Source organism: Pristiophorus japonicus, chromosome 21, assembly GCF_044704955.1.
Source record: "Pristiophorus japonicus isolate sPriJap1 chromosome 21, sPriJap1.hap1, whole genome shotgun sequence".
NCBI classification, from domain to species: Eukaryota; Metazoa; Chordata; class Chondrichthyes; family Pristiophoridae; genus Pristiophorus; species Pristiophorus japonicus.
In genome coordinates, this window is record NC_091997.1 from 68,315,798 (window position 1) to 68,341,478 (window position 25,681).

Sequence of the window (25,681 nt, forward strand, 5' to 3'; positions counted from 1 at the left end):
GTTAGCCCAACATCTGTCATTGGGAAAATGCTGGGGTCCATTATTAAGGAAGCATTAGCAGTACATTTGGAAAAGCATAATTCAATCAGAGTCAGCATGATTTTATGAAAGGGAAATCGTGTTTGACAAATTTGCTGAATTTCTTCGAGGATGCAACGAGCAGGGTGGATAAGGGTGAACCAGTGGATGTGGTGTATTTGGATTTCCAGAAAGCATTCGATAAGGTGCCACATAAAAGGTTAATGCACAAGATAAAAGTTCACGGGGTTGGGGGTAATATATTAGCATGGATAAGGATTGGCTAACGAACCGAAAACAGAGTCGGGATAAACGGGTCATATTCCGGTTGGCAATCAGTAACTAGTAGGGTGCCGCAGGGATCGGTGCTGGGGCCTCAACTATTTACAATCTTTATAAATGATTTTGATGAAGGGACAGAGTGTAATGTAGCCAAGTTTGTTGATGATACAAAACTGCGTGGGAAAGCAAATTGTGAGGAGGACACAAAAAATCTGCAAAATGTTGTAGACAAGCTAAGTGAATGGGCAAAAATTTAGCAGATGGAGTACAATGTGGGAAAATGTAAGGTTATCCACTTTGGCAGAAAAGAGAGAGAGAAGCAAATTATAATTTAAATGGAGAAAAATTGCGAAGTACTGCAGTACAGAGGGACCTGAGCGCCCTTGTGCATGAAACACAAAAAGTTAGTATGCAGGTACAGCAAGTAATTAGGAAGGCAAATAGAATGTTGGCCTTTATTGCAAGGGGGAATAGAGTATAAAAGCAGAGAAGTCCTGCTACAACTGTACAGGGTATGGTGAGGCCACACCTAGAGTACTGCGTACAGTTTTGGTCTCCGTATTTAAGGAAGGATATACTTGCATTGGAGGCAGTTCAGAGAAGGTTCACTACGTTGATTCCGGAGATGAGGGGGTTGACTTATGAGGAAAGGTTGAGTAGGTTGGGCCTATACTCATTGGAATTTAAAAGAATGAGAGGTGATCTTATCGAAACATATTAGATAATGAGGGGCCTCGACAAGGTGCAGAGAGGATATTTCCATCCAAAGGGGAAACTAAAACTCGGGGGTCATAGTCTCAGAATAAGGGGCCGCCCATTTAAAACTGAGATGAGGAGGAATTTCTTCTCTGAGGGTTCAAGATCAGATTAACCATGATCTTATTAAATGGCGGAGCAGGCTCGAGGGGTCAAATGGCCTACTCCTGCTCCTATTTCTTATGTTCATGTTTATGCACATAGTAACACAATAGTTATGTGACAGCTCAAAGAAATGCAAACATTAAAACATTTTGAAAAGGAAAAAGAAATTACACAAAAGCACATTTTACACTGGACTTAATAGGCCCAAGTTTCGGATGTCCTACCAGAACTGCGCACTCCGAGAGGCCTGCCTATTTTTTGGAATAAAAAAAGCGCCTGAAACTTACCTCGCGATTCTCACGAGTCCAGCAGGCCTGTTTCATAGTCAACGCAGTGCAACGCAAGCAGCTGGGGGCGGAGCTACAGCCCTGCACCAAAAAGAGTGCCGGCAGCTGCGCGCGTGCACAGTAGCTCCTGGCCCTCCCTGCGCGTCCTGTCTATGGGCGACCCTATCCCTGGCCGAAGGGACATCGCCCCTATCCCGGGCCGAGTGACCCGCCTGCCTCACTGTCCCTCGCCTCGTCGCCACTGCCCTTACCTCTTCGGCGCCGGGGCCCGCCCGAACTGCACCTCTCCGGCGCCGGGGCCCGCCCGAACTGCACCTCTTCGGCGCCGGGGCCTGCCCGAACTGCACCTCTTCGGCGCCAGGGCCTGCCCGAACTGCACCTCTTCGGCGCCGGGGCCTGCCCAACCAGCTCTTCAGCAGGGTGCTGGAGGGCTCCCGGTGCTGCAGTAGGTGAGTAGAAACTTTACATTTTTTATTTATTGATTGATTTATTGGATGATTTATTGATTTATCATTTATTATTGATGGCTCTTTATTGGTCAAAGTGATGTGTTTAATGCTTTGTAAAATCCCCTAACTTCCCTTCCCCTCCGCCCCCCCCAATCTTTCACTACCTGCGCCTAATTTCTAAAGTGTAGGCAAGGTTTTTCTGAGCGTACAAAAATCAACATTTACTCCGTTCTAAGTTAGTTTGGAGTAACTTTTCGCTGCCTAAACTTGCAAAACAGGCGTAAGTGGCTGGTAACGCCCCCTTTTGAAAAAAAACTGTACTAAAACAAAACTATTCTAACTAACTAGAACTGGCACAAACTAAATGCCGAGAATTGCGATTTCTAAAGATACTTCATATTAAACTAGTTGTTCCAAAAAAATAGGAGCAACTCGAGCCGAAACTTGAATTTAAATCCCATGATATCATTTAACAAGATGTTTTTCGGTCACAGCAACATGCTGGCAGTGAAAGATATACACCACACATCACATGTGAAATAGATCGATCGGTCATTGGGCAGTTAGATCCATGTTGGAGCCTCTCACCCCGCCAACTTTTTAAAAAGCATCAAGAAGCACCTGTTGTCATTTTGGGATGAGCATCACCCATTCCATTGCAGTAGTGGTGTAAAAATACTTCAGCCATTTAACCCCTTCACAACAGAATCTCCTGCAAATCATCTTCGTATCCCTTACTCTTTCAAATTGCATCTTTCTCTTCCCATCCATCGATATCGGTCAACTGGGAATGTCTAGGCATAGAGTTTAGTGGGAGATTCCAACATGTGGGAGATTCCAACATGTGGGAGATTACAACATGTCGAGAACCAGAGGGCACAGATTTAAGGTGATTGGCAAAAGAACCAACAAGACAACAAGAAAAATTTTTTTTAGCAGCAAGTGGTTAGGATCTGGAATGCGCTGCCTGAAAGGATGGTGGAGGCAGACTCAATCGTGGCTTTCAAAAGGGAGTTGTACAAGTACCTGAAAGAAAAATATTTGCAGAGCTACAGGGAAAGGCCAGGGAAGTGGGACTAGCTGAGGTATTCTGGCAGAGACTCAGCATTGGCTCGAAAGGCTGAATGGCCTTCTTCCGTGTTGTAACCATTCTATGATTCTCTGCATCTTGCAGTTCTGCACAGCCATCCTTCAATAGTTCAGCAGATTTACCTGGTGCATAGCTGAGCTAACCAGACAGGAAGCTTCCCTTATTGCTCCCGCACCATTACCTCTCGTGTCCCCCAAGGATCTATTTCTCATCTACATGCTGCTTCTCGGTGACTCGAAAACACATCAGATTCCAGATGTACGCTGATGACACCCAGCTCTACCTCTCCACCACCTTTCTTGACCCCCTCCACTGCCTCTGATTTGTCACGATGCTGTTCTGACATCCAGTACTGGATGAGCAGAAATTTCCTCCAACTAAACATTGGGAAGGCAGAAGCCATTGTCTTCGGTTCCCGCCACAAACTCCATTCACTAGCCGCCGACTCCATTCCTCTCCCTGGTCACTGGCTAAGACTGAACCAGACTGTTCGCAATCTTAGCATCCAAGTTGATTCCAAGATGAGCTTCCGACCCCATATCCACTCCATCACCAAGATTTCTACCTCCAAAACATCGCTTGTCTCCGCCCCTGCCTCAGCTCATCTGCTGCTGAAATCCTCATCCATGCCACTGTTATCGCTAGAATTGACTATTCCAATGCGCTCCTGGCAGGCCTTCCATCTTCCACCCTCCATAAACTTAAGCTCATCCAAAACCCGGCTCCCCGTATCCTAACTTGCACCAAGTCCCGTTCATCCATCACCCCTGTGCTTGCTGACTTACATTGGCTCCCAGTCCGGCAACGCCTCAATTTTAAAATTCTCATCCTTGAATTTAAATTCCTCCATGGCCTTGCCCCTCCGTATCTTTGTAACTTCCTCCAGCCCTACAACTTTTCAAAATTTCTGCACTCCTAATTCTAGCCTCTTGCTAATTCCCGATTTTAAGCGCTCCACCATTGGTTGCCTGCCTTCAGATGGTGCGTTATTAAAATAGAGACCACGGCAGTAACAAGACCAATGTTTTCATAATTGCACACTTTGCTTAAAATATTAACAGAGGTGATATAGGTATCTTATAGAATTTTAGAACGGTTGTAATGATATGAATTTTTACTCTGGATTTTAAACCAATCTGAGAAAATATGCACATTTTAAATAAAATGTCTGGATCTTTGTCTGACATGTTATAATTTTCTTAGTGGTTTGACTGGAGTATTTTTGGCCTGGTTACTGAATGACACCACTAACCAGTGGAGAAGCCAAGCAGGCCATGATGTTGGCAGGCCATAATTATATGTCCAGTTTTGTGGGCTATAAAAATGGCAAACTGCTTGTAATGTGGACAAAATGACATATCAACACGAGTTCATGATTAAAATCTAGTGATCAGGATTAAATATAATCTGTTTCAACAGAAAACAGTTTCCCAAGTTTTGTTCAGATTTATCAGCTATCCACATTGGTTTACTATTGTCTTTACTTGAGAATAAAGTAATTGTCGGCAATAACGATGAAAAAACTCATTTGTAAATTCTTTTTAACTGCTTTACTGCATAGTTTATTTGCTGTTAACTAATCCTTCCTTACAGCCGTTTCTAGGAGTACAGCATCAGAGCTCATGTATCAGCTAGTACTGAATGGCCAGTCTAACAGAATGACTGAGTCATCAGTGACATAGGAAATGCATATTAGGTATTAAAATCAGCCTGATGGGAATTAGTTCATTATCTAGGCAAACTCCCAAATTCAAGTTTGGATGTTTCTCAAACTACTGTTGGAGTACATACCTCATCGGTTTAAAATTGCCAGACAAATACAAGTGGGGTTTCTTCTCAGCACAGTGTTCCAGCCTTTCTTCCATCTCCAGGACCATCCTGTTAAAATTCAGGCTTTTTCCAACTTTCTTTTTTTAGATTTTGCAGCAAGATGCCATTTCTGTAAGCAAGACCATGTCCTCTATGATCTGAAATGTACACTTTATTTATGAAAGGGAATGGCATGCTACAGAACTAAAAATGATCCTTTCACAAATATATATATTTTGTATTGGAGGTTGCATGGAGGTCCGCCATGAACTCCTTCTGCTTTTCTTCTCCAAGAAACAGAGAACAGCACACTGTTCGGGTTAAAAACTAATAAAATGATTTGCAAGATGTGTAACTGCACAGAATACAGAAAGATGCTGAAAGTATGACTATCATAACTATGACTATTTTACAATGTAAAACTATTGAATTAGTCCACAGGACATCAGATATTCTTTTCAAAGTATATTTCTTATAGTCCGATGATCTGCAAGGTTTCTAGGCATACAGACTTTCTACTAATTATACATAATCCAGGCTGACACTTCAGTGTAACCCTAACCCTAAATGCGGTGCTGAACACAACTAAAGATGAGTAGCTATGGCCACGTCTTTATCATAAAAGAAGCATTTAATGTCATAGGTGCGATTGTTCACACCTTCTTTACTAATAAGATATCCTTTTGAATCAACCATTATGGATAATGACTGTTTACTTCCTCACTATAAAAACATGCACACATTAACATTTGCCTCAAAGCTAAACTACTCCTAATGTCTGTTGAACTGTCATCTTAGTTTACAGATTAAATGCCCATCATCTTCCTAGAAACCACTAACTTGATTATCTCGAGTTCAAAGATTATAAGAACATAAGAAATAAGAGCAGGAGTAGGCCATAAGGCCCCCTCGAGCCTGCTCTGCCATTTAATACAATCATGGCTGATCTGATCATGGACTTAGGTCCACTTCCCTGCCCGCTCCCCAAAACCCCTTATTCCCTTAGTGAAGAAACTGTCTCTCTCTATTTTAAATCCATTCAATGTCCCAGCTTCGGCCAGGCAACCTAGTCGTGGTCTTCAGTCATTACAATAAGCTTGCCCCTAGAGATATTGCTGAGCAAGATCCATTTTAGATTCACAATAATGGTCAATCTAAAATTCCATATTTTAAAAAAACAGAATACAAATAATGTGCAGTGGGAACTCTGCTTCTATCACACATTGATAGCAGTATCAGCTGTGGCTCAGTGGGCAGCACACTCGCCTCTGAGTCAGAAGGTTGTGGGTTCAAAGTCCCACTCCAGAGGTTTGAGCACATAAATCTAGGCCATCAGTCTAGTGCAGTGCTGAGGGAGTGCTGCACTGTCAGATGAGACGTTGAACCGAGGCCCCGTCTGCTCTCTCAGGTGGGCGTAAAAGTTCCCATGGCACTATTTCGAAGAGGAGCAGGGGAGCTCTCCTCGGTGTCCTGGCCAATATTTATCCCTCAATCAACATAACAAACACATATTATCTGGGTATCACATTGCTGTTTATGGGAGCTTGCTGTGCCCAAATTGGCTGCCGTGTTTCCCACACGACAACAGTGACTACACTCCAAAAGCACTTCATTGGCAGTAAAGTACTTTGAGACATCCGGTGATCATAAAAGGGGCTATATAAATGCAAGTCTTTCTTTCTTTACTCCCAATCGTTCTAACGGGGCCTTAACTATTCTTTCAAGTTCTACATTAGAAAATAATCATTTATAAAAGAGGGTTTGTTGTGCTTTGTGGCTTGTTCTAAAGCAGCGCTGAAACTCAGTGGTATACCACCTTCTTCACTGTAGAATGGTGTGTGAAATTGAGAGGAAGAAAGAAATGCAAATTGCCAAATTAGAATTCAAGTTCTAGCGATTACTCGCCCATGTGAAAATAAAAATATTACAATTAAGCAGCAAAAATTATTTTTTAGATTTCACAGATTTACCCATGGCACTAAATTTCCCTTTATAGAATGTTACAGCACAGGAACAGTGAGTTAAGCCCATTGAGCCTTCGTCAGTGTTTCTCTCTGCATTAGCCGCCTTGTCTAATCCCATTCTTCTGCGTGCCCTCCAGATCCTTTAATATTCCTCTTGCTCAAGTCATTATCTAACTCTTCTTTTAATAAAACTTATGAGCTCTGGTCCAACGATGATCTGTGGCAGCAAATTCCATGTACAACCCACCTTTTGTGTAAAAAGTATTTTCTAACATCCGCTTGAACTCTGCTCAGGATTATCTTAAATCTGTGCCCTTTTATTACCCTTATGCAGACAGGTGGAAACCATTGATTTCTACTTACCTAATCATAATCTTTCGTAATTTTGAAGACCTCTATCAGGTCATCTATTAACCTTCCCAGCTCTAGTGAAATAAGCCCCAACTTTAGAACTGTTCCCCCTTATCCCGAGCACACGTATTCAAGTCTTCAGCAGCTATTTTACAACTAAATCAATTATGGGGGAAAATGGTCCATTTAGATTGATAAAGATAAAATTGGATGAAAACAAAATATCCTTTTCAATTAAAATTCTATTCAATAAAAAGAAAATTGGCTGAACATTAAAGAGAGCAAAACAAAGCCACATCAAGTATATTGGGGAATTGGTTAGTTTAAGATCAAAGAAAGGCAGAAGTATTATTAAGGAAAGCAACAAACTCTAAAGTGCTCATAACCTGGTTTAACCTTTTATTACTCTCAATTGTAAAACAGTCACTTTTGTGGAAAACTATTGATTCAAATTTTAAATTTTCATTGAATTCAGAGCAAGATTTTACTGAAGATAAAGCTTTTAAGGTTAGTTAATTAATCCAATCGATATTACGGAACATTTCTCAAAATAGTCAAACTCATCTTATTTGTAAATGTTAATGTGTACTTTGATCTAGCTAGGAAAACAACAGGTGGGCAGTTTACAGCATCCATCGTGGTTTTAAGTGCCAAGGCTCAGCTGGCAAGAAACATGCCTCAAACAGAGTGACATCCACACCACTTTCTGGTGAATGCCTCACCTATCCAGCAATAAGCCAAGTGGATGCAGTTGCTGCCAGCTGCCAATACAGTAACTTAGGAGCCACAATACAGTTTTGCTGCAATACTGGCAGAGTTATGCACTGCCCATTCGTGCCAATGTCACAACACAGGAAAATCAGTCCTCAACCACAAGCCAAATGATCTAGAGACAAGTCACTAGCAACCTTTGAATGAATGAATTTAAGACAGAAATAGACAGTTTCTTAAACAATAAGGGGATTTGGGGTTATGGGGAGCGGGCAGGGAAGTCCATGATCAGATCAGCCATGAACTTATTGAATGGCGGAGCAGGCTCGAGGGGCCGTATGGCCGACTCCTACTCCTATTTCTTATGTTCTTATAACTTTTAGTTGCATGTCAGTCACCTTCCTTTTCTAATTGCCGCTCACATTTTCTTCAAACAATAAGCCTCAAGAAACATTGTTATTCTCTACTGATCAAAGTAACACAAAAAGGGGACTTTTCGCTAAATGCAGTCACAAAAACAAAGTTAATGGATTTGTTGACCAAAATCTGCAGCACATTTATGCTATAAGTATTCAAGACTTCAACTCAGGAGTAGAAAACCAATTATTTGTCAATGAATTGCCTGAAAGCAGCTTTGTTGCTGGAACTGCTCCTGAAGCTGGAATAAAGGTCCTTCCCCCACCATTTAAAAACAAATTGAACACTCACCAGATCCACCAGTTGCAGTGCTTTCGGAATGATTTCCGCATTCAAGCTGATAGCAGTAGAGTCCATGGTACATGGAGAGATTATGCACAAATTGGAATGTGGAGTGCTATCTGAAACACTTGCACTGCCACCTCTCAACGATTAACTGAATGATCTAATGTTGCGGCCTTACAGTCAGCAATTCACAATTTATTTCCACAACAGAGTACCTAGGGAATGACGACTAAACTGTGGGAGGAATTGCAGCATGATTCAGAATGCTTGTCTGCAATATTTCTGTGCACTATAAGTGCACACAAGTGGGTTATGAAACTATTCTGATATGCTGCAGGTGAAAAAACCCTTTCAACTTACATACAGGATATTATGGTCAGATCCAGGATTTTAAAATCAGGTTAGGGTTTTCAGGCATCCAATTATTGTGTTCCAAGGGGGAGAAAATGGCTTGGTTTGCACCTTCTGTTAGCACCTGTGGGGGCGGTAACAGGGTGCTAAGGGTTCTTATGTTCCCGACCGCCGCGGCGAAATCACCGACGTCCGCGAACTACCCTGGCAGTTTTACGCTGCCGCTAACACCGATCGCCTCACTCTCTTGCGCCCCGGAGATCGTGATGTCATTCGGTGCGCGACACCCAGTTATCGTCCCGAATGCAAAATTCACTCCCATTCCCTGCAGCATCGGCAGGTATCAACAATGGCAGCTGCAGGAGGCATTGTCACCTCGGCTGACCGCTTGGGGACCGATGATTAAAGGCAGTGGTGGTCAGGTAGGGCAAAAGTTATTTATCTCCCCATTCTGGTGCCTCCTAATTTTCTTAGCCCCCTTGATTGCTTTGCCCGGCACTCTCTTACAGTGCTTGGGGCAGCTATGCACATAGTGCAGGTGCCTTGGCCCCACACAGACAGCAAGAAAACGCATTCACCCTTCCCTTTAAGGGAGGGAAGGAGCCTGTACAAATGGCAGCGCTTTGCCAATACCACCCCTCCCGATATTACCCTTTCCACTCCCTTTAGCACTCTAAGGGAAATGGTAGCGCCTGATTTAGCTTACATTCCCTCCGCTGGCAAGCTGTGCAGTTTTAGCTCACTAAACCCCAATATATGCCTGTGCACACTTCCTTCTTGGAGCACTAAAGTCTCGTCAGCTGAAAACCCTTTTTGCCTGGCGATACTTTTGCGCTCCCTGAAAAGTTATGGCCCCAAACGGGGCGCTAAGCAATTTCTAGCCCCAAGAGTCTAAAATATAAACAGAAAGTGCTCAAGATACACTACATTAATGTGGTAGAGACCCTTCATCAGAAGACTTCTATTTTTATTTCAGATTTCATGTTTTTATTCTTCATCTCGTTAAAGAATCTAAGTTTGGTGCAGTAATGATCTGGTGTGCCCTCGATGCAACCTTTGTAAATCTGTTATGGCATCAATGGGAAAAGTATCAGTACCTCACCAATCTTCAGTTTTAATATATTGACAGGCTGTCCAATTTGCAACGCTTCAGTTCTCGCTGTCGAGATGAATTAGAGTCTAAGCTCCCCATAGGTTGGTCAGATATTAAGCCCGGCCCAACACTGCTTACATGTAACTCTGCTTATAGTAAGCACATACAGTGCATAATACAAACAATAAATTCCAACTTCCCACACGTTCTTCAATATAAAAACATGTGAGCCAAGCATAACCATAAAACGTACAATATTGATATCAACAGTCACCATTCTAGAAGTACATTCTCATTATTCACAGCATTGAGCAATCTTCAGTCCATTAACTCAAAGTCTTACTTGGAGAAAACAAATAGTAGTAACATTTTGATCCCGATCTGTCTGCACCGTCAGTGATTCAGTGGTCACAGTTACAAGTATAATATAAATTATACCATGAAATGACTTAACCAGCCTGGACATCTTTGAAAATCTGATGATTTAATTTCACGGTTTAATTTAACAAATAGAACAGAAAACAATGGTATGCTGCTGATTTGAATTTCACTTAGACTGAGTTGTTGCGAAGGTAGGTACTGCAGGGAATTTAAAGGCCAGAATGATCTGGACTAGTTTCGATCGCCTAGATGGGTCGGTGAGGAATTGCTCAGATTTCTTTTCCCAAATTGGTCTGAGTTCTCTTATGTTTTTTTTGCCTCTCCCAGGGGATCACATGGTTTCGGGTGAGGTGGAGAGCATACAAGGTATCGCAATTGTGTGGGACAGGCTCATTGGATCAGATGGCCTTTACCGGTCCGTCATTGTTGGTATGTTCCTATTCCTATGTTTGTAAGCATGCTTAGCATCTGTGCCCATTTTTTAAAAAGCCGATAGAAGTATTAATCTACATATAAACCTCCAAGCAAAATGGTTGCCTGTCCAGCAACTATCAGACCAGCATGTTACTACCCTCTTGCAGGGGAGGGGAAGGCAGGGAGAAAAAGCGCCACTTTGGGGATCGAGTTGGCTTGGGCACTGCTGAATGACCAGCCAGCCAAGCTCATTAATGGCACCTGTAGAGGTAGAACAGTAACTGTGGACTGGGATTCTTCTCACTGAAGCTGCAAATAAAACTGCAAGTCAGTGCCTCAGTGAGTAGGGCTGTCCTAGCCAAACAAGCAGCAGGAAGCTTACATTCTCTCCGCTGGCAAGCTGTGCAATTTTAGCTCACTAAACTCCAACATATGCCTGTGCACACTTGGGAACTGTTGCCAACCCGTGCCCAAGCGCTCTGGACTTAGATAAGCAGAGTTCCTATAGGGAGAGAGAGTGTGCACTCCATGGGCCCAAGTTTCCACAAGAAAAGAAACGGGCGCCCCTCCGAGCTGGGCGCCCGTTTTTCGCGCCTAAAAAAATCCTCGGTAGTCTCCACCGACTTACAAGTCCTGTGGCACTCGGCGCAGCCGGCACGAGCTGTGGGGGGGGGACGGAGCCAGGTCCCTGCACTGAAAACAGTGCCGGGACCTCTGCACATGCGCGCTACAGTCGGCACGCAAGTGCAGTAGCTCCAGGCGCCGAACTGTGTGGGAGGGGCCCGAAGCATGCAGCCCGAAGCACGCAGCCCCTAGCCCTGGCTGAATGGCCTCACTGGGGCTGCGTGAATGAGGCTCCTCCTACGGCCAGCTCCTACACTCGCTGCCCCCCCCCAGCCGACCAGACCCGCTCCCCCCGGCCCCGACCGAGACCCGACACCCGCCCCCCCCCGCCCGCCCCGACCCGACACCCGCTCTCCCCCCCCCCCCGCCCCGACCCGAGACCCGCTCCCCCCCGCCCCGACAGAGACCCGAGACCCGCTCTCCCACCCGCCCCGACCCGAGTCCCGCTCCCCGACCCGACACCCGCTCCCTCCCCCCGACCCGACACCCGCTCCCCCGACCCCCCATCTCTCCCCTCCCCCTCCCTCTCTCCCCTCCCCCTCCCTCTCTCCTCTCTCCTCTCTCTCCCTCCCTCTCTCTCTCGCTCAGCGGCACGAACAGCTGCAGAATTCTCCCTGGCTGAAGCACTTTCACACAGATAGGAAGATGGTTTATTTAATCTTTTCTTGGCTTATAAATGTTTATTCAGGTTGTATTTATTTGTATAATATTTGTAGAAGTATTAATAAGGATTTATTGTCAAATTTAATGAGTTCCCTTCCCCCCCTCGTTCTGGGCGCCTAATTTGTAACCTGCGCCTGATTTTTTAATGTGTAGAACAGGTTTTTTCAGTTCTACAAAAATCTTCACTGGCGCCATTCTACTTTAGTTTGGAGTACATTTTCACTGTGGAAACTTTCAAATCAGGCGTCAGTGGCCGGACACGCCCCCTTTTGAAGAAAAAATTCTGTTCTAAACTAGAACTGTTCTACCTGACTAGAACTGCAGAAAAAAAAATGTGGAGAATTGCGATTTCTAAAATAGTCCGTTCTCCACCAGTTGCTCCTAAAAATCAGGCGCGAATCATGTGGAAACTTGGGCCCTATATCAGGCAAACAGAAACTGCCCGTGTGGAATAAATTTGATGGGTTTCTGTGTCAGACCTCCAGCTGAACAATTAAAACCTGTTAACTATTTAAGTTCTGAATTTACCATTTTGCAACTTCAAAACTAACGCGCAAACTCTGGAATGCTTTAGTGGAAAGGTTTTCAAGTTAATTTTCTGACTATTCCGGTTTTAGGTTATCCTGATTTCTAGTATTGCGGCAAACGAGCCCCAGGAGGGCAGAGAAAACGCTTCAAGGACACCCTCAAAGCCTCCTTGAAAAAATGTAACATCCCCACCGACACCTGGGAATCCCTGGCTCAAGACCGACCAAAGTGGAGGAGAAGCATTCAAGAAGGCGCCGAACACCTCGAGCCTCTTCGTCGGGAGCACGCGGAAGCCAAGTACAAACAGCAGAAGGAGCGTACGACAAACCAAGCACCCCACCCACCCGTCCCTCCAACCACCATCTTCCCCACCTGTGACAGAGACTGTAGGTCCCGCATTGGACTCATCAGTCACCTGAGAACTGGTGTTAGTGTGGAAGCAAGTCATCCTCGACTCCGGGGGACTGCCTAAGAAGAAGAATTGCTGCAGACTAGAGCTTAATTGTGTCTATTCTTTGTGAGCTCATACTTCTACACACAGTAATATCATGGAAATCAACTTTAATTTTCATACAATTTATTACCGTTTTCAATGTGCTTAACTACAAGATTGTTTGCAAGGAAATTGCATAGTTTCTGGATTGAATGAATACGTGGGTCTGGGATAAACATAGTAGTCATATGGAAAAAATGTTCTGTAAAAAGATTGTTGCATTAACCTACAATTGATGCCATGGCAACACAGCTAAAATATTAAGATCATATGCCAGAGACTAAAGCAACCACAAGCAAAAGCTTAAAAGCATATCTTTTCAGCTGTAAATCACTTCAGTCACTGGCCAGCTGTTACCTACCATATTCATAGCCAATTTCAGACAGCAATGTCACAGTTCTTCAACGCTTCCTTACATGTGATTGAACTGATGCAAAAGAAAAATCTACCCATCCCATTACACATGCGATCTTACAGTACAGATCAGTCTCATAACGATGATGAGCTTGCCAATTGTAACCAATCGCAGCTGGTTGCTTCTATGCAAGTTCAGCTATTACTTCAACCAAGTGTTTATACATTCCTGTGGGTTACTGGACTGGCGACACTAAACCATTACATGATCACTTCCATCTCTCCTTGCCCCCATCTTAATTTTCTCACCTCTTGAAAGCACTGGACATTCCTGGGGTGCAGCAGCATGGTTTCCTGTCTCAGGAATATTGATACGTGAGCTTAGAGAGTCAGTTCTGGCAGCTGTTTTAACCAGGGAGGCCATCAGAGTCAAGTTTGATCTTGTTCTCTCCCGATACTCACACGTGCACTTTCCACCAGGGGTCACTAGTTACTTGATAGCAAGTAGAAGCAGCAACCCCGGCCGATTTTTCCACTCCCTACCATAGGAACTTTGAGGCCTGCCCACCTGTTGCTCCAAATTAAGATCAGCAAACTCATCACACCCTGCAAATCAAATCAGGCACTTTCTGGTCTGTATGACTTACTGTCATATCACAGGATGCATTAACTCAACTAAACCTAAGGGAGCATTCAATGCCGATTCCAAAAAAAAAGTTTAAACTTCAAAAATCAGTACCACATCCCAAACTGTCAACTAATGGTTAAAATGCAAAATCATACAGCTCTTGTTTTGAATGGGAAAACGTTGTGATGGTTAAAGCACAAAATAACAGTCAGCATATACAATTGAGAGCTCGCTCAACAAATCTGATTGTGCAGTTAAACACCAAAATCAGCCATGGTCACTGGTTTTCCCACCTTCACATCTAGCCTCATCGCCTCCAGTGTCAGCTGTGGCTCAGTGGGCAGCATACTTGCCTCAGAGTCAGAAGGTTGTGGGTTCAAGTCCCACTCCAGGAACTTGAGCACATAAATCTAAGCTGACACTCCAGTGCAGTGCTGAGGGTGTGCTGCACTGTCGGAGGCGTCATCTTGTGGGTGAGACGTTAAACCGAGGTCCAGTCTGCCTTCATAGGTGGATGTAAAAGATCCCGTGGCACTATTTCAAAGAAGAACAGGGGAGTTATCCCGGTGTCCTGGCCAATATTTATCCCTCAATCAACATCACTAAAACAGATTATCTGGTCATTATCACATTGCTGTGTGTGGGAGCTTGCTGTGCGCAAAGTGGCTGCCGCGTTTCCCACATTACAACACTGACTACATTCAAAAAGTACTTCTTTGGCTGTAAAGTGCTTTGAGGCCTCCGGTGGTTGTGAAAGGCGCGATATAAATCCAAGTCTTTCTTTCCTAGGTTTCTAAATTGATCTGCTTTTGTCGAATACAAGAAATGTTTTGCACCTGGAGATGTACCCAACAGGGGCTCTCTTAACACTCACTGAACTAATTTCATTTGACACTTTAATCACCAGCGGTGAAGAACTAAATTTAAATTTATCCAGGCTAGAATCAAACCTACTTCCATGGTCAACCAGACAATGTTTTCCAATCAGCCCCGCAGTTAAGTCCGTTTTTTTTTCAGCTTTTCTATACGTTATATTTGTGTGTGCCATCACATATTTGATTTCTGCCACTAAAGTAAAGAACAGTCTAGTGTTACAGAAGTTAATCTACGTTTGTAAACATAACCATATCAAATATGCTTCCCCTATAAATGTTCCTGCAAGGAGTTTAAAAATAAAATCTATTTATGCAATTCAAGCTTTTCAATCTTAACTCTTCCTTTCTAAATCAGAATAATCTAAAATACAAACTTGAGCTTTATTTCCATTCACCGAACATTTCACCTCATTAGTTCTGTGTGGGTAACACATTAAGACTGCTATGCACTGCTGCCCGAAAGCTCAGTTGGTAAAAGCAACACTAGATTTAACGAAATAATTGTTACAAGGATTAGAGATGAGTTGAGGAGAAATGTTTTCACCCAGAGGGCGGTGGGGGTCTGGAACTCACTGGCTGAAAGGGTGGTAGAGGCAGAAACCCTCATAGCATTTAAAAAGTACTTGGATATGTACTTGAAGAGCCGTGACCGACAGGGCTGCGGACCAAGAGCTGGAAAGTGGGATTAGGCTGGATAGCTCTTTTTCGGCCGGCACAGACACGATGGGGAGAATGGCCTCCTTCTGTGCTGTACATTTCTATGATTCTATGGCTATCCTGACCAGAACATCATAGGTCCATTTCCCAGTCTATGTTGATTGAGCTGGTCTCATTCTGGGTAACCGTAGCGGTGCCACAATCCAGGGTCAATAATCGAGGCTGAGAAGGGAAAGCGGGGTGAAATTTTTTTTTTTTTTTAAATCAGCCAGGGTACGACTGAGCATTGCTGAAAGTGTCTATTTGGACATCCAAGTGGAGGACAATTGGGCCTGATGTTATACATTTCAAAATTAAAGAGCCTGGCACCACTCACTCCCTAGGCTCACAAAGGAAGAATGTACCAGAGGGAGCCCAGCAAATACAGTGCCTTGAGAGAAGGGGCGAAAATTTGACAGGAAAAAAAAAATGACTGCCAACCATGATACATTCATATTGATGATGCAGCCCCTTGGGTGTGAGTCATTTGAGGGTTTTACTTCATAGTTAAGGAAAAAAACTCAACTAAACAGATACATTTACTGGAAAGTCGTCTATGAGCTTATGTTAAACGTGTTGATGCTCTGTATGTGCTGACAATATTATCCAGAGGTAGTCATTAAATATAGAATTTTACAGCATAAAGGGGCCACTCAACCCATTGCTCCTGCTCTCTAAAAGAGATATACTTTTTCTAAATTTTGAAAAGTTTCAAATATTTATCCACTTCACTTTTAAAAGCTATTATGGATTCTATTTCTTGCATTGTAGGATATGATAACCAAATAGCCATCTGTGTAATAACATTTTCTCCTAACCACGCCTTCTGTTCTTCTGCTGATGACTTTCATTTTTATACCCTCTGATTATTGACTCACCAACCAGTGGAAATAGTTTTTACCTACTTGCGTCTTACTCCTATTTTGTGCACTTCTTTTAGGCCACCTTAACCTCTCAGTTCTAATAAAGTTCTTTAGTTTAATTACATCTAAACCTTCTCAACTCTCATAATATTTAAATCAATTTATTCTCTCCAGTGGCCTTGTAAAGTAGGGCATCATAAACAGACACAAAATTCTCAGTGTGGCCGAACCAATGATTTGTCCAGGCTTCACATTATAGTTCTGATTTTGTACTCCAAGCCCATATTTATAAAACCTAGGATCCCATACATTTTTTTTTACAGCTTTTTCAACGTCGTTAAGTGTCAGCTGTGGCTCAGTGGGTAGCAATCTTGCCTCTGAGTCAGAAGGTTGTGGGTTCAAGTCCCACTCCAGGGACTTGTGCACAAAAAAACAATCAATGCAGTGCACTACTGAGGGAGCACTACTGTCTTTTGGATGAGATGTTAAACCGAGGCCCCGTCTGCTCTCTCCAAGTGGACGTAAAGATGCCATTGCACTATTTCAAAGAAGAGCAGGGGAGTTATTCCCGGTGTCCCGGCCAATATTTATCCCTCAATCAACATAACAAAAACACAGGTTATCAGGTCATTATCACATTGCTGTTTATGGGAACTTGCTGTGCGCAAATTGACTGCCGCGATTCCTACATTACAACAGTGACTACATCCAAAAGTACTTCATTGGCTGTAATGCGCTTTGAGACGTCCGATAGTCATGAAAGGTCTTAAATGCAAGACTTTCTTTTCTATATTTAAACTATAATGGTGAACTGTAGTGACTGAATCTGCATTGACACTTTTCCTTAAAAGTTGGGAATAAAATGGTAGCATAGCATCATGAAAATAACCACTGTGAAAGAAGTATGCCTGCCGCAACTAAAACCTACCCAGCCTTTTGCCAGTCTGTAGCAGTAAAACAATGAAGGTCACATTCCAAAGCTAGGGTCATTTAAATGTCAGATGCATCACTGTTTGTACAGGCTGAGTCATTTCTTGCAGCTTTAATTCAAACCAGATTGAAGAACTCCACTTTTCATGACAATTAAACTAATTTGCTAAGCACAAACATACTAGCACGTCAGAGAGCATATTAGTCGTGATGCCAAAGAGACCAAAATCTTCTCGGTTCTGTAAAATTAAATTATTCGTGTAAGATCTTGTGAAATATTCACACTGTGCAAGTGCAGATTTTTAAAGCAAGCAATATTAAAAAGTGTAACACAATATGCCCGGAACAAATTAATTGTTCAGTTTCCTATCAAACGACTTAAATACATTACATGGCAATACAGTGCCATGCACAGCACAATGGAAATCATCAGGCTGCTTAGTAGCCCTTTTATGACTGAACAGGTATTATAGTTTTGAAAAGAAAGTACTCAGTTAAGAGATATCTCAATAGATTTGAAACTATGTGCATCCCCATCCCTCCTCTATTCCATCATCTGTGGGTGGGGCAGAAAGAGGGGTGGAGTGGAAACAAAATACGTAGTCCAGAGTGCGTACAACTATTACAGCCCTGTACTCAAATTCTCTTCCTAATCTCATTTCCCCTTGAATGTCTTTCCACCTTTAAATGCCTCATCAAAATGTGCTTATTTTGATCATGCCTTGAGTCGTCACCTCTGACTTTCTCCTAATTTCTGCTAAATACATCAACAGTGAAATATCAGAAAAGTAAAATACAAAGCAACAAACGGGGGTGCGTTATGCCCGTCATTGCCCAGACGAAAGCCAAATAAATATTTATCAGCACTATCCAACGAGGACAATCCAATACAGTCCTAAGCAGAATTTTATACATTTTTCCAGTTATTTTTTTGTACCAGATTCAGGTCCACCAGATTTTAATTCCAGCCTTTCTGAATTCCGTACACACGTTAATGAGGGCACTGGCCATCAACGTGCATGCTTCAGCTATGGTGGTCTTTCCCATTGTGCCACCTGCAGTGAAGGTATGCAGGCCTTCAAACATCTAGGTTTCCCAACTCATCTTAACAGCACCAATGAATGGATTATTAACTGCTGTATCTAGCAGCTGAAGAAGCTCAATTGAGGCCTCCAGGAACCACAGCTGGTGCTGTGTTTGTTCACCACGGGGCACTTAACAGTGTCCAGCTTGCGGGTTAGCATAGACTCACAAGTTACTGGGATTAAATACAGCTCTCCCTTTGTGCTGATGCCAGGCCTCATTAACCCATTCCAGAATCAGATCACCAAACATACAGTCTTTACTCGTGATGCTGGACATATTTTTTCACATGTTGGAGCCTTCTGTTGAAAGTAACCATGGGCTTCAACTTATTGCCATTAACCATACGCCAATCCTGGCCAGTTGTTACCAGCAATGCTCGCTGAATTCACAGTACAGTTTTCAGTTTTATTTTGACAACAAGCTAATCGTTTTAAAATGGCTATAGCTTCTGTCAAAACTGTCCTGCAATATAAATGGTGCGGTTTCTACAGCAGCAGGACTGACAGCAGGTGTTGGAAAGAACGAAAGACTTGGATTTATATAGCGCCTTTCACAACCACTGGACATCTCAAAGCGCTTTACAGCTAATCAAGTACTTTTGGAGTGCAGTCATTGTTGTAATGTGACAAATGCGGCAGCCAATTTGCGTACAGCAAGCTCCCATAAACAGCAATGTGATAATGACTAGATCATCTGTTTTTTTCTTATGTTGATTGAGGGATAAATATTGGCACCAGGACACTCCCCCGCTCTTCCTTGAAATAGTACCATGGGATCTTTTACATCTACCTGAGAGGGCAGACAGGGACTCAGTTTAATGTCTCATCTGAAAGACGGCACCTGTGACAGTGCAACGCTCCCTCAGTACTGCACTGGTGTGTCAGCCTATATTTATGTGCTCAAGCCCCTTGAACCCACAACCTTCTGACTCAGAGGTGAGCATGCTACCCACTGAGCCACTGCTGAAGAACAACAACTTTGGGATATAGTGTTTGTTGTAGATGCTGGTTGTTACATTACACGAACATAAGAAATTGAAGCAGGAGTAGGCCATAAGCCTCTCAAGCCAGCTCCACCACTCAATAAAATTATGACTGATCTTCCACCTCAACACTTTCCCACTCTATCCCCCGCCCCGCCCCGCCCCGCCCCCCCCCCCCCCCCGAGTCCCTCATGTTTCATGCTCATGACTTGCATTCCTTTCTTTTTTGTGCTGAGCCCCATTTTTCATTGGCAATAGTTTATTTAGTATATTCGAACAGTCGTGATGAGTTTGGTGCGAAATAGGTCAGATATATTGAGAGTTCCACGTATAATATGTTGTACCCGGTTGATAGTAAAATATTTAATTTTGCAAGAGGGATGAGAGCTTTTTAGTTTAGGAAAATGCATTTTAGGTTGGTTAAAGTGTTTTGGACCAGTAGTTTTATCATTCAAGTGTTTCAAGTATGTGCAGAGTAGGCTTATTTCTGTTGCTGATAGTAAACAAAGCGATGGCAATATATTTTAAAGTTACTTGACATTGATGAATCATGAAAAAAAACCCCTGTAAATCATTGAGTGTAAACCACTCGTAACACATCTAATATGAAGTATAAATAATTCAAACAGCAACCTTTCAGGGTGTCAACTATGAAGCAGCAGTCGCTAGCTCCATAACAGCCCCATTCTACAAGAAGCTTCATTCAAAACACTATATTTAATCACAAGAGTGAACCAAGTCAATGATCAATTTGAGGTACTCTGTGCAACGAAAACTAAACATCTGGAGGAAAAGGATGATCACAATTTTGTATACAGAAATGAAACCAGCTACTTGTTATCATGCCAATGCTATACTGTGTGTGTGGCCAATACATTTCTATTTGGCAAAAAGCTTACTCTGCCAGAATCACTATATTCAATGGGTAACTAAAAAAAAATTACTAATATCTGATTAACTCGGACACAGAATCACCTCAAAATCAACAAATGATTTTCAGTAAATTTGCAGGAATGGTCTAACAATTTGTAAATGCCAATATACACCAAGGACACAAAGCAGGGTATCACCATGAATAGTTGCCACTGGCATAAATACACATAGGAATCTGAATACGTTTCTCATCTATTATAAACAAAGGACATCAGGAAGGGATTGCACTGCCTTTGATATAAACAGAGGGCTTTTTGGCAGATAAAAAAACGGCTCGAATGCCTTATGGCACTGAACATTGCCCAATTCCCTGAAATTATAACCTCATTAGCCTTACATCAATTCTTCTCTCTCGTTGGATATGTATTAGTCATACCATTAGTGCACTCTTTTCCCATTGTATTAATCTATTATTGTATTACAGGTTGAGATTCGAAATCCGGAGTTCCGAAATTCAGAATGTTCCAGAATCTGGACACCGGGCCAATCCATGGCAGGGCCACCCGTAATCCGGAAAATGCCCTGAAATCCGGACACCCTGCCAAACCGATCACCGCCGCGAAATATCAAAAAACAAAAACTCACAAAACACAAGAATCAAAAACTCCACTTCTTGCAGCTGCGCGTGGGTCCGCAAAACAGGTCACCCCCCTCCCCGGGCGTCTTTCCTCGGCCAGAACACAGGCGCGCCAAACGTCCGAAGCACGGCGACTGCGGCACCCCCAGCCTTGCACGCCGGTGGTCCGCCGAAAACCGCCGGGTCCGCAAACAGCACTTCCCAAACGGAACAACAAAACAGACATCCAGTACCAACACACCAGGGGTAGAGCAGCAAAGGACAACAGAATGACGTCCCGAAATCTGGAACTATCCGAACCTCAGCTTGGGCATTTCCTGATTCAGGACATCCGAAAGACGTTCCGAAATCCGGAAATAGCTGAAATCCAGAGCGGCCTCTGTCCCGAGGTTTCCAGATTTCGGACGCTCAACCTGTACTGACATATCAAAACCATAATGGGGCATTTTATTAGGAGAAATAACTTGATTGGTGATACTCAACAAAACCATAAGCCTTCTGGAGTACTCAAACATTCAAGCACCGAAAGGAATTTGCAATATACAAGCTATTATTTTTTTCATAAAGCAAAACATTAATTCTGTAAATTTTAATGCCAATTATAAAGAATATTCATGCCCTTTTAAACCCCCTGCACAACTTGATCGCCTAAACTATAGCAATACTCCAATCATGGTCTGACTTGTCTCCATTAATCAATGGCCCCTCAGTTCAGTCATTCGGAGGTGCTGTATCAGTGCATAGATATATTGTTCCCTTCAGATTTTCCTTTCTCCGTCCCTTTGATGCAGAATCATACTTCTCTACTAAAATAGGGTAAAGCTCTCATGGTGCAACATACTTATACAGAATGCTATTTTGATACAAATATATATTGCTGTGGTTTTTAATTCTGAAGAAGAGTGTACTCTGGATGCTGACTGCTCTGTGCATTTTCAGCATTTTTAAAATATTTTATATTATTGTGGCACTCCTTCAAAGTTTGTGGTGTCGGTCCGTCAATTATTACCAGGGAAATTCTTACAAATCTCCAATGTTTCCCAAACGAATTGTCTTCCGGCATCCTAATCTTAATGAGAAGCTGCAATTCACTACACTAACTCAACGGTTTAAACAGTTACATTTATGAAAAACTGATTTGTGCATGCATTAAAATAAATTTCTGTGCTCAGTATTCAGTCATTCCTAACCATTTTTGAATCACACAATACTAATCAAATGTGTAGATATTTCCAATTTATTATTAATACCACTGCGCTACTGGCTGTGAAAATTTGCACAATAAAGATGCAATGAAATGAAGGCTCCACTTACAAGTCTGCTCACAGGTTTCATCCATTACAATTTCCAAAAGGATTCAGGAAAGGCTTCTCTCCTCTTCACAAAATTCTGTCCAATGGTTTTGAATTCTGTTTCTCCCAAGAAGATTGTTTTCTCTTCCCAATGCCCTCTTTACTGGTGCTATGAAACAAGAGTGCTCATTACTAACTTAACCAACAGCCAAATCATCTTTTAGTAAACACGGAAGGCTGATGTTAAAATCTCCAACTGCGCAGGAAGATTTCTAACACAACACTCACTGCATATTTATTGGAACAAGTTCCTTGCAGCCCTGTGTGTGGCCTTTTGTCTGCTAAAGAATAATCTTGCCTGAATCGTTACCCTCCTATTCCTGATTATAAAACCCTGGAAAATTTGTCGTCTTGTTTTATCGTTCAGGTTATTTAAATTCTGCAGCAGCATCACAAAAAATGAAGACACAATCCAATCTCATCACTTCAAGTGATGGGGCAATATTAAATTGAAGAAAGGTGCAATTCTGTACAGTAGTATGGATCATTACTTCTCAATTAAAACAAGAGCTTAACGCTGCCACAGAGAGGGGGAGAAGCATTTTCAGCTCAGTTAAACTGACAACAGATCCTGATGAACAGTGATGAATGTAGCTGAAGGCTACTAGACTTTTCAGCTCACACTGCCTGTTGATAACACATGGCGCAATCACTGCAATTACTTCAAGTAATGATCTTGAAAACAGCTAGGTTTCCATGCAAGAAAGCCCTTCAAAAATGTGTAATTTAGTCAGATTTAAGGAGGCTATATTTCCAAATACATTCCCAAAACCTGATTGATAACTTTAACCAAAGTGAGCCACATGTGTCAGACAAGTCCCCCTCACAGAAAGTTATGGTTGTATTGAAGGATTCTTATTTCCATACCTTAATTATATAAGGAGCTGTAGAACTGAAGGCAGACCCATGTAAAATTGCAATGTACAGAATTATATGCCATTTTATTAAAAAATATTAAAAGGGAAGTATTCTTAATTTTCAAACTGACACAGTCAAACCACCAATATAGGACTGTGCCAAAGAATTGTATCTTACTTCAAAGTAAGTGCTATAGGGAAGAGATATTCTGTGGTTTGTCAATTAACAAAGAAGTCATATATAAATAATAATTGTCCTTGCTCAAAACACTGGCCTGCATGAAGTTATGATTATATTACATTGTAGTGAGTTGTGTTACTTTACATATTACTAAATTCAGTCATTAGCTCATGTGATGGTTCCCACTATGTAACACATCATAGTTCTGTACTCAAATTTATCATTTTTTTTTAAAAGATAGGTTACTCAGTAAGATAGTGGGCAAAATATATGAAGAGGTTGATACCAGGATCGGGCAGGAAAAGGCTGATGTAGGTGACGGAAGACATGGAAGCAAGAGATAAAGTAGGAAGCTGTCGGGATGCAGGGGACAGTAGGAAACAGGATGAGCTTGGGTCACATTGTTTCAAGCACAATGGGTACTGGATGTGGAACTGGGCGTGGGTACACATCAACTGAAAGAATTTAAAAAGATAGTGCTTTACACCAATACAGGATGCAAAAAAAAATTCAAAGCAATGCAAGAACAGGAATGTGAGTTGGACAACCTAAACCATTAGGGTACTACTGTACACCTAAACCGTGAAGATACTACATCATTTACCAATACAAGATACCTCACTGTCTGCAGCTGGAGTAACTCATCCAATTTTCCACAATCGACTTGTGCTGATTCTGAGCATCAGAATGAGTTTGAACTGAGACTTCAATATAAGTGGGGACTAAGAGTCATTAACCATGGGAACTATCGTACAACTACATTTCTACAGCAAAAATCTACGGTGTCTTCCCAGCCACACGAACTGCAAATATCTCAAAATCATACAGCAGTGGAGCAAGAGAGTTTTTGTTGAGGTACTTACTGTATACACTGTCATGTATGTACTTTTGGGATCATTAACCACTAGATGGTGTCGCTGTTGGAGGCTACTGGGCTGCACGCACGTGTGTGCAGCCCAAGCACAAAAGGTCAGCCATTTTGTATGTTAGTCACTTTAGGCCTTAATAAAGGAGAGCCAAGGTCATACCTCTTGGAGTTAAACAGTACTCAGTCTAACAGTTACTGCAGACACAACATACACCAAGCAATATGGGTGGTTTTTGAAAATAAAAAGACAGCAATTTGATATTCAAATTTAAGAACCAAATTGAATCCCGGCAGTCTTGCCCTAGTTTCATGCCAATGTTTCTACTTTTAATTTAAAACAAATTTTTCATCCTATTTCAGGAAGTCTTAGCTTGAAGATACCAAGACAAATGAAGAATGTGAAAGTAGGCTAGCAGGCTGAGTAGCATTCACCAAGTAAAAGTTACAGAGCCATGCCCACAGATACCTCCACTGTGAATCCCTGAGCTTAGCAAGACATTCTGGGAAACTCTTAAGTAAAGCACTGGCACTTTCTGATAAGGATGTGGAAAACCTCTAGTGCCAGTTTTCCCTTGCTCCCTCACTCACTTCCCAATCTGGTCAGAATGGCAAGGGGGATCTGAAAGACAGGAAATAATTTTAAAAATGGAGGAATTGGGGAAGGGGGCATCTAAGAACTCCAATCGGTCGATCAGCTATTCAGCAGAGATTGCATCTGTGACATTGGAGTCTGCAGTGTGCTGAAAGACTGGTTATGAATGGATATGCTACTGTACCTGTTTTCTCTTGTAAGACTTATCTTTCAAAATGAGCATAATTTTCTTTCCTGTAATATTTGTGGAGTGATTTTCTATAGATTTCTAATTATAAATGTTTAGAAAAATATCATAGTAAGGTAAATATACAGGCCAAAGGCTGTATCTAAACGGGTGAGGATGGCATTTAAGCATCTTAACTTCCTGAACAGCTCAAAGCTTACTCTCTTGGGCACTGGGTAACTTTGCATGCCACTGGATATCTTTTCTGCTGTGCAAACCTCTTCGCAATTCATTGCACACGTCTTTGCTTTAGGACTTCAGTTATGCTGCTACTTTGATGCAAAGTGCTTCCCTGGGTACACACCAACACAGCAATGGCAGTACAACTCAGAAGAATACCAAGCACACCAAAGCTCTGAAGCATGAGCCCGCCTAGAAGAGCAGTTTCACACTGGTGTGAGCTCCCAAAAGGTGATGCAGTTCTAAACTGAGGCAATGGATCTTGTAGACAGTTTACTACGAGACAGCAACATAGAAACATAGAAAATAGGTGCAGGTGTAGGCCATTCGAGCCTGCACCGCCATTCAATAAGATCATGGCTGATCATTCCTTCAGTACCCGTTTTCTGCTTTCTCTCTATACCCCTTGATCCCCTTAACCGTAAGGGCC

The 25,681-nt window shown here is 42.4% G+C and overlaps 1 protein-coding gene across 13 annotated transcripts in view; it reads right to left on the bottom strand.

Annotated features, from left to right (window-relative positions):
• Positions 1-25,681, bottom strand: part of peak1 (pseudopodium-enriched atypical kinase 1) — a 196,472-nt gene that overhangs the window by 73,001 nt on the left and 97,790 nt on the right. For 9 of the 13 annotated variants that reach the window (XM_070864987.1, XM_070864988.1, XM_070864989.1 and 6 more), the window contains one exon: positions 22,310-22,456. The exons of the other annotated variants lie outside the window; for them this stretch is intronic. The gene's annotated coding sequence lies outside the window, so the exon portion shown is untranslated. The remainder of the gene's footprint in view (positions 1-22,309; positions 22,457-25,681) is intronic. 13 annotated transcript variants of the gene reach the window in all.